The sequence below is a fragment of the Tupaia chinensis genome, unplaced genomic scaffold, assembly GCF_000334495.1.
Source record: "Tupaia chinensis unplaced genomic scaffold, TupChi_1.0 Scaffold149807_1, whole genome shotgun sequence".
In the NCBI taxonomy this organism is placed as follows: Eukaryota; Metazoa; Chordata; class Mammalia; order Scandentia; family Tupaiidae; genus Tupaia; species Tupaia belangeri.
Window position 1 is genome coordinate 104,604 of NW_006209651.1, and position 10,080 is coordinate 114,683.

The 10,080-nt window shown below is 36.4% G+C and overlaps 1 long non-coding RNA gene across 1 annotated transcript in view; it reads left to right on the forward strand.

Moving 5' to 3' along the window:
* The first annotated feature begins 6,453 nt into the window (after positions 1 to 6,453).
* LOC102492741 (uncharacterized) overlaps positions 6,454 to 10,080 on the forward strand; it is a 37,556-nt gene continuing 33,929 nt past the window's right edge. The window contains exons 1-2 of the long non-coding RNA XR_003548408.1: positions 6,454 to 6,509; positions 6,993 to 7,041. This is a non-coding gene — a long non-coding RNA (uncharacterized LOC102492741). The remainder of the gene's footprint in view (positions 6,510 to 6,992; positions 7,042 to 10,080) is intronic.

A 10,080-nucleotide genomic window follows, 5' to 3' on the forward strand; every position in this document is an offset into this window, starting at 1 on the left:
AAAAAGCACTGACCCCCCCCCCCCATGGGAGATATGAGAGATGGTCACATTGCAATCCCTTTTTTTCCATTTATTTTTTTGGGGGGAATTTTGGGCATGCATGTACATATATATGCCTAGTATATTTCTTAACACATCATAGGTCGAGAACTGAAACTATGCATTCAGATGTGTGGGATCCAACAACCTGAACCATCATGGCTGCTGCCTTTAAGTTTATACCTGCAATATTAAGATGATGGCCATATTATAATAGAAGATACAGATATTTAGAGTTTATGTTACTGCAAATGATTGCTCTCAGAAAAATAATCCCATCTAAAGTTATTTATTCAATGGAACCAGCAGTTAGTGTAATGGCTATGTCGCTGGACTCCCACGTAGTCGACTGCGGTTCGAGTCCCGGACCTGGTGGCTTAAATTTATGCTAGGCGTGTGTGCGTGTGTGCCCAAGATCCCAAGAGGAGAATGGAGGAGAAGGGATTGCAGCGTGGCCACCCCCTGGGGGGTGATTTCCTGCTTTCTGTCTCTCAGTCTGTCTGGCGAGCGCATGCGCCCTATAGCAAAAATCTCTCATAAAGTTATTTATTCAGTTAGCAAACAAAAATGCTGATGATCCAGAATACTTTTGAGGAAAGGATATATCACATAACTTGTCTTACTGTCCAACTATGAGACAATCATAATGGCTGAGATGGACTCAACTGAATTCTTTAAAATGATAGCTTTGACTTTTCCACCAGCTATATTTTAGGCAGCTGGAACTAATGAGGTTATACCTTGTCAAGAATGGAATTCTCTGGCTTGAGTATTGGGTGATTGACCATTTCTAGCTAAAATAATCTAAGTTTGGTGTGTTTATCACACCTCCAAGAGCAATTAACCAAAATTTAAAGTCATTTGGTATGAGTAATGTAAGGTTAATAGAAAAATTGCCTTTACCTTCCAGCCATGAAGTCTATATCTGATTATTATTGATGTACCATGTGGCCTTCCTGGACACTACTTCATCTATTTTAATATACCAACCAAATCTAGAGCAGCATCTAACTCTTTTATAGTTATAAGGATTAATATGATTTAAATATGCCCACCCCCCCACAAGAACCAAGAACAAAAACAAAAATGAAACAAAGCACAAAGTGTGTCTTGAAAATTTAATACCCAGTGGAAGGTAGGATCTAATGGGAGGAGATTAGTGCCATTATTATAGGAGTGTGTTTGTTATTACAGGAGTAGTTTCAATTCTCTTTCAATCACTCTTGACCTTCTGCCTTCTGCCATGAATGATACTTCAAGAAGGGCCTCACCAGCTGCAGATCCTCAATATGGGTCTTTCAAGTCTCCATAACTATGAGAAATAAATCGTTGTTCATTGCAAATTGCCCAGTCTGTGGTATTCTGTTATAACAACACAAAACAGACTAACACATCCAATACACAGTGAACCATGAAATCTGTAATCAGAGTTAGCATAGGTCTGTTAAGTATACCATAGAATGCCTCAAGGCTTATCATCAAATTGTTGTCCATTTCCAACCTTACATTTTCCATAATGAGAATTTTTTTTTATTGTTTGTAAGTTAGTAATACACTTCAGTCCTTGCCCTTTTTTCCTGTACTATTGTATTCCTTTTTTTTTTTCTTTTGGTATTCATACAGGTAATCTTCTGCCTTCCAAGATTCTCTATACCTTATTCCACAAGTCTTGGACCTCACACAGCATAACGGTTTAGGAAGGCACTCCTTTACCACCTCATGACTAACCTACCATTGTACCACCAACTCCGAAGTTTTAAAGTCAGATGGATCATCTCAGTTAGGTTTTGAGTGATACCACTATAGTTACATTCACTACTGCCAACATGTCCTTTATACACCACGCTTCCATGGAATTTTCATATTACATCACCATATTCTAGTCTATTTGCTTCCACAGCAAATTTTCATTTTATTATTACACATAGATCCTAGAACCATTGCTTTCCTGTATCCCAGTCAAAAACTAATAGAATATCGGGACCAGCAGTTAGCATAACGGCTATGTTGCTGGATTCCCATGTAGTCAACTGCGGTTCGCTTCCTGGACCTGGAGGTTTAAAACTCACGCTGGGCGTGTGTGTGTGTGCGTGCCCAAGATCCTGAGGGGAGAATGGAGGAGAAGAGACTGCGGCATGGCCATCCCCCCTGGGGGGTGATTTCTCGCTTTCTGTCTCTCTGTCTCTCTGCCTGTCTGGCGAGCGCATGCGCCCTATGGCAAAAAAACTCTCAAAAAACAAAAACAAAAACAAAAACAACCTAATAGAATATGAAGATAAGAGAGATATTATCGGGGTGTTCAAGGGATAGTATGATGATATACTAACCAGTGTAGGAAAATATATTCAAGAGGAATACTACTGAACTTTTCTGAATCTAATGAGCAGATGTCAAAACCAGTAACTGCAGAAGTTCAACCTCGAAGCCTATTGTGTAAATTCTGCCCACACTTCCACCACATCTTCTTTATCAAACCCTTTTAAGAAGTCTAGCCCACACTTATCAAATGAGGTGACTGAGTGAAGTTCAATTTATTTCTTCTTCAAAGTCATATAATATTCTCCAGTTTTGTGGATTCTTTTTACCTATTCCTTTCACTGGATCTAGAGAATCATTTTTAAGCTGTATCTTGTAAATTCAAAGGATGTTACTCCCTGACTTAAACTTTTTAAATATTTATCTTCATATACTGTTACTTTCTTACATGCCTCCCTTGCCTCCAAACTACTTGCAATTCTCAATAGTAAGACTGAGACGCCCGTGTTTTGCCCTTTGTCTGAACTAACATGTAAATATACCCTCTACCATTCTGTTTTCTCACTACTTTATTTGAATTCAATGTAGAGTGGAATATCATAAAAATGGAAGTCATAAGAGAATAGTGAATATATCTTATTTGCTGTTAACCTTTATCATATAGCAAATTAGAGGTAATCATTCATCATTTATTGTTAAATGGATTGTAAGTGTGTGTTTATCAATTTACATATGTTCAAGGGAAGAGCTGTTATATTTTAGAAATATCCTTCAAACCACTTGTTAAAATTGATAAAGATATTGCTCTGGGAGGCAAACTTCAAAATGAAATTTCAATAGGAAGCTGGTTGTTAGGTTGGAATACTCCAGTGTATCTAACCAGACACTTACAATTCTTTACTCTCGTACAACCTGAGGAGTTAATTTAGATTCAAGGCTAGAGATCTTTCCGCTGATAGATGCGGTAAGAGTGTCAGAATACTTCAACTGAACTTTATCAAACTGAGTGGCAGATTGGTTTATCTAAATTAAGGTTTTTTTTTCCCCCTCTACCTTTTAATTGTGGATCATTCTTAAGGTGTTTTATTATAATTGTTCACAGCTTGCGCGGCTTTATTGATTAAACTGCTGTGAAGCTCTTGGTGAAAGTACAGCATAAACCATGTGATATAAGCCTTTTAAGGTTATTGTTATGCTTGCAGTCAGATGGCTGCAGTTGTGATGGCTGTGATTGAAAAACAAATGAAATGTTTTTAGGAAACTGTAATCACATTAGTCTTGACATTTCACTATTTCCCCCTGGGTAACTAATAGACTCTTTCCATTTCTAAGAGGAAACTTCTAATTAAATATTATTTTCCTTCCTTTTTTTTTTTGTTTGAATAGAATTCTAGTGTTATAAAGATCTCAGAGTTGTATGAAGATTCATCTCTTCCTGAGTTCCCACTATTCACACCACTAAATGTGTATGCATCAAACATGTCAAAGGTTTAGGTATGTTTACTTACCATGGGACATACAAAAAATGATTTTATATGAAATTAGATTTTCTTGGAAAACACATAAGGAAAAAAAAAACACATATGATTCATAATGGATCTATTATTGGTGATTACGAAATATCAATTTCATTGAGAATGAATGGGAAGCCAACAAAAGAGATGGACTGTGAGTTTCTTAGACTTCGTAACACTTGAGATATTTTACACTTAAAACGGTGATACAGTAAAACCTCAAGCTCTTTGGGGAGTCAGATTGCTTTTTGGGGATCATTTTTAAAGAATAATTGAATTTAACTTTATTTATTTATTCATTTATTTTGACTTGACCAGAGAGGGATAGAATGAAAATTAGAGAGAGAGGGAGAGAAAGTGAGAAAGCAAGCTGCCAGGTCTGGGATTCAAAGGGCAGTCCAGAACTCTTAACCTCTACATTACCTGGAGAGCACTGGGGATCTAGCTTTATCTCATGATACTTGTGCGATTTTGGGAAATTTATTTAATCTCTTAGGTTTCTGTTTCCTTGTCCATCAAAGTAGGATAATACTTTTTGACTAATAAGGTTGTTGTGAAAATTTAAATGTATAAAAAAAACCTAAGTATTAATATTAGCCTTTAGTCAAAGCTGAACAAAAACTATAAAACAAAATTAAAATGTACACTCAATGTCTGCACTTTATGGCAGAAACCGAATGATTTGAAGAGATAATAGCAGAGACAGCAAGTGTAGATATCAGAGACTATATAGGGGGGGGGGGTGCAGTGAGGGGTGGGAGGGAGGGGCTCAGGGAAAAAAAATATGAAACAGACATCAAAATGGAAAGCTATCCTTGGAGGATGATGTGTATGGTAATATCTGACTTGATTGACATGCAATGCATGTATGTTTTAAAAAACAATATTGTATGCTGATATATGTGTATAATAATTAAATGTAAATGATAAATAAAAAAGTAAATAAAAATTTTAAAAATATGAATGATCTTAGAAAAAATTAAAATGTAAAAATACAGAATTGGTACTTGATTAATAAAAAAGAGACAATTTAATAACTTAGTCCATATAAAATATTTATTTATTTATTTATTTATTTATCTTTTAGTTTTCTTTTTTAAAGAATTACTTTATTTAACATTATTTATTCATTTTATAAAATTTGACCAGAGATGGACAGAGTGAAAGAGAGAGAGATAAAATGAGGAAGCAAGCCGCCAGGTCTGGGACTCGAACTGTAGTTAGCCATATGGGAGTCCAACGCCCTTAACCACCATGCCAATAGTAAGTGCTATTATAGTTCAACTGAACTTATCATCATAAACAGAACACCTACCAGCATGCGATGCTATGAAACATAGAAAGAAAAACAGATAGTATCTTTCTATCAAGGTAGTTGGGTACCCACTGGATACATGACACGGCCCTGAATGCAAATGTGGTAGAAGTAAAATATTGGCATCATTTCCCTTGGGCAGAAAAAAAATGCCACTGAAGTTATTACTAAATCAATAAATGGTAAGTGTGTTGCATATGAATAGTGACTATGTTTAGAGGAAACATTCATACTGAGTCCCTAATGCTGATGAATTAAGTTAAAGCTGTGGCTGGTCAGTGTTTTCTTGAGAATTGATGTTACCAGTCACTTTGTATTCTGGGATTATGCATAAGTGCCATTGCATTACTCCTTGGAGCTCATTACATGTGCAAGTGCGTACACACAGTCAACTAGAAACGAAATATTTAATTTTCTCTGGTAGACAAAGTCTCAAGATACACCCATTATGGATGTATCTGACTGGCATTAATTATTTGGGCATTGTAACATCAGTATTCAATTTACCAATGTTAGGACCCTTCTCAAGAGTGAAATGGCCATGATTTATCTCTCCAAATTAAAAAGGTTGAATAGTATTATCTCATATACATAATTCATTTTAATTAAATGCATATTCTTGAATAGCTTCTTAATGGCTATCCAATGCCTCATTAATCTTAAATGTAACAACCTGAGATCCTTTGGGAGGTCATGTGATAATTCAAAAATCACAAACATGATGTGGAATGCCCAAGTAGAGTGTCTAGTAAGCAACGTATACAGTTGACTACGTGCCAGGAATGGTGTTTATTTTTGATAGTTAGCTCAGACAAACTTCAGAGACATAACATGAACTTGAAAGATCGTTTTTTCTACAATAGTCATTGTCAAAATTCTTTTCCAAATAACATTGGAATGTTCATAATATTTTGATTTTTCTCCAGTAAGGAGAGTTTGTAGGATTTAGGCATACACTGATACGTTGAAATCAAGTACAGTTTCTTTTGTGTAATAGGAGTTACCTGTGCACATTATGTAATGAGTTTCCCAAAAGCAGAGATTTATATTTGTTTTATTTATTCCTCTGTTAACAACTTTAGAAAATTTTCTCAAATACAGGCATTTGATAACAATTCCATGAGTAAATGAATGATCTCTGAATACACTAAAGTGCATTGTGATGGTGCAAGAAGGGGAAGGGTGTACTAGCACTGACCTACTCCATCTTGTTTTGCTGTTTTATACATTTTGAGACAATTGTGCTTTAAGGGAAGTAATTGGATGCCATTCTTGTGTAATACAGTTCTGTCTTCCATCACAATCCCTAGTGGAATCCTTGTGGGGCATCAAGCTAAGAAATGTGATGGATGACCCACCTACCTCCATCCTGTGAGAGAATAGATGTGAGCCACTAAAACAAACTAAAACAAAATTCTTATCTTTTTGAGCTCCCCAAAATAGATCAATGAACAATTAGACATTTGAGAAATACACTTTCCATGCTACCTTTATTTTTTAAATATTCCCTAAAGGATATAAAATCACAATATACTGTATTGTATTATTTTGGCATAGTTTACTTTTATAATCTAGTTTCTTTACTGAGGAAATACTTCTCAAAGAAGAAAAATTAGTCTTTGAGTTAATTTGAGAGAAAGAATAAGAGAGTGAAATGGTTCACATACATGCACACCTTGCCGAGAAAGGCTGCAGAGGCTGTGGAGACAGCCAATCACACATATGCTGCCTCTTATTGACGATAAAACAGACTTCTTGTGAAGTATGAGAAATATATAAGGTATTCTGATTTTTAAAGTGCCTTTACTTCTTTAATTAGGCAATGCTCACAACTTAGTCACATTGGAAGCATGGTTCTCATTTTTCAGATAATGAAATCATGACACCAAGAAGTTGGAGGAATTTGTTCAAGGTCATGTGAGTAGTAAATTGCAGAGGTAGGATAAAAACATTTCCGGTCTCTAAATATGTACACTGGTATGGCTATGAATAAAACAGAAAAGGGGGTTGTGATAGAAATGCAATCGAACTAGACAGGAAGAGATTGCTATAGAAACCTGATATGTCACTGAAACATAAGTCTGCAGCAAAATTTCACAAAGGAACTTATGTTGAAATAGAATCTTGCATCTCATCACACATACACAATGATATGCAGAGAGAGGTTTCCATAAATGAAACTACTCCAATGACCATCCTTTTAATCAAATTGTCCTTCGGTTTATTCAAAGATAGTGGAAATAATATTTATATAGTCCATACAGTATGTCAGACATAGTTCCTATTGCATTGCATGTATTAATTTGTTTAATTCTCTCAATGACACTATGAAATTACAATCCTTATTTTGTAGAGTACAAGACTGAAGCAGAAAGAGGTTAGGTGGCTTGCTGAAGGTTACATAGCTGAAATTTGTACATGGGCAATTTCATTCCAGTGATCATGGTCTTATTTACTCACTACTCTGCTTGTAAATGACTGAGCTACTCTTTTTTCATCCTCCTGGATTAAGAATTTAATGGAGGCAGTTCAATGAAAGGAGTTGAAGGCCAGCCTTCCTGAGCTCTAGTGCAAACCCTAAATTTCTTTTAAGAGATGTTTTTGCTATAGGGCATGTGCACTCGCCCAGAGAAACAGAGAGACAGAAAGCAAGGTGGGATGGTCATGCTTGTAATCCCTTCTTCTCCATTCTCCTCTCAGGATCTTGGGTACGCATGCACACATGCACGGCATGAGTTTTAAGTCACTGAGTGTGGGACTCTGTTGGCAGTTGACTAGGTAGAAGTCCAGTGACATAACCATTACACCATCTCCTGGTCCCCATTAACCTTATTTTGTATAGTTAACACACTACCGAATGTGTCTTTAGATAGCCCTGTCCTGGTGGTATTTTCAATAGCCACTAACCTTGCCTGGTACAGTATGGGGGTTGTAAATTGGCATGGAAATTTAAAGCAGGTTCTTGTTGGTGCACAGCACAAATTAGTTATATATGGGGGTGGCAGTTTTTTCATCTTCAGTTGTCTCTGATGCAGCTTATATGAAATAATTGTTGCTCTATTAACTGAATACCAATCTGTAATTGCAAAAAAAAAAAATAGTTGCAGCTGTTTTGTTGACATTCTGAATGCTTCTAAGTAAATACATTTTTTTTTTTTAAATTAGTATTGTCCTTTTCATAGGTCTGAAATTTACTTCTTCAGGGGAAGCTAGTCTTTTGCTGTTGCCCATTTTGGATCACATGGATTACTACAGTGTTTATCTTTTCATTATAGTTAGCTGATAAAAGGCTTTTGTCGGGAACCAGCAGTTAGCGTAACGGCTATGTCACTGGACTCCCATGTAGTTGACCACGGTTCACGTCCCAGACTCGGTGGCTTAAAACTCATGCAGGGCGCATTTGCGTGCGTGCCCAAGATCCCAAGAGGAGAATGGAGGAGAAGCGATTGTGGCATGACCATGCCCCCTGGGGGGTGATTTCTCGCTTTCTGTCTCTCTGTCTCTTCTGTCTGGCGAGCGCACGCGCCCTATAGCGAAAACCTCTCCAAAAAAAAAAGGCTTTTGTCTACACATCCTGAATATTATGATGGGGGTAATAAAAAATTGAGACAGTTTTCATCCATAACTGAAATTCTGAAATTTTAATCAGTTGATAGCAAATTTCACATAGCCCACTTAACATTTATAGAGTGAAGAGTAACCAGTCTACTTACAGTATGGAATTATTAAAATCAAACATTTTGAAAGCTGTCCTTGAAGGACTAATAGAAAAGGGTGTCCTCATCTTTCCATGAGGACTCTATATTCTTTAACTCCTGTTACCATATAATGGTAGTTATATTTTTGCAGTTCCCATGTTAAAGAAGACTTTAGCATGTATCCCCAATAACGTGAGCTTAAAATACAAGACTGCTGTATTAAAGTTTTTTGTTGGCCTTGGTTCCAGCAAAGGCTATGAAAGTGCTGGCTGTAAATTTTTTTTTCCCCATTTATCTAAATGTGGACTGCTCAGGAAACTTGACTTTCCATTAAAAATATTTTTAATTAGTTGGGCTAGCTTTTAAAACAATGCCACATTTAAATAGGGGAAACATCCCTCTACTGTGGTTTTCCCCTTTATAAATCAGACATGAAGAAAGAAGACAAACTTTTCATCTCAGTACGAATTAGCCAATTTACTTAAATTTTAATTTTTCTTTACAAAACCCAAACTCATTCATTAGAGTCATGTTTATCTGCTTAACAGTTTAGGCAACAATTTGGCAATTTTGTGGTTTGAGATTATCATTCTCTTAAAGTGCCAGTGTTTTAAAATAGCATTCTCGTAATTTTATATGCTTTTATCATGGAGTGTTATTTTGTTACATAATTTTTTTTGAGAGATTTTCACTGTAGGGTGCGTGCGCTCGCCAGATAGACAGAGAGAGACATAGAGACAGAAAGCGAGAAATCACCCCCCAGGGGGGATGGTCACGCCGCAATCCCTTCTCCTCCATTCTCCTCTCGGGATCTTGGGCACGCACGCACAAGCGCCCGGCATGAGTTTCAAGCCACTGGGTCCGGGACACGAACCGCGGTCGACTACGTGGGAGTCCAGCGACATAGCCATTACGCTAACTGCTGGTTCCCTTGTTACATAATTTTGACTTGCATTCTTTCCTTTTGCATTTGTTTATGTAATTTCAGGAGGAATACTGAACATCTGAGTCCTGGATAATACTAATAAACTAATAATTGCAGAGGTTTTTTTTAAAAAATTAAGGGCTGTGTGATTTTGGACATGTTACTTAATTTCTCTATTTCTTTTCCATTGAGTGGGAATGAGAATAGCAAGTATAGACCTCCTGGAAAAATTAAATAAAAGGACAAGTACAAAAATGTTTAGGGAAGTATCTGCTATTTAGTAGAGCCACTTAAAGTTAAAATTATTATTGATTACATGAATTGTTTTAGTAA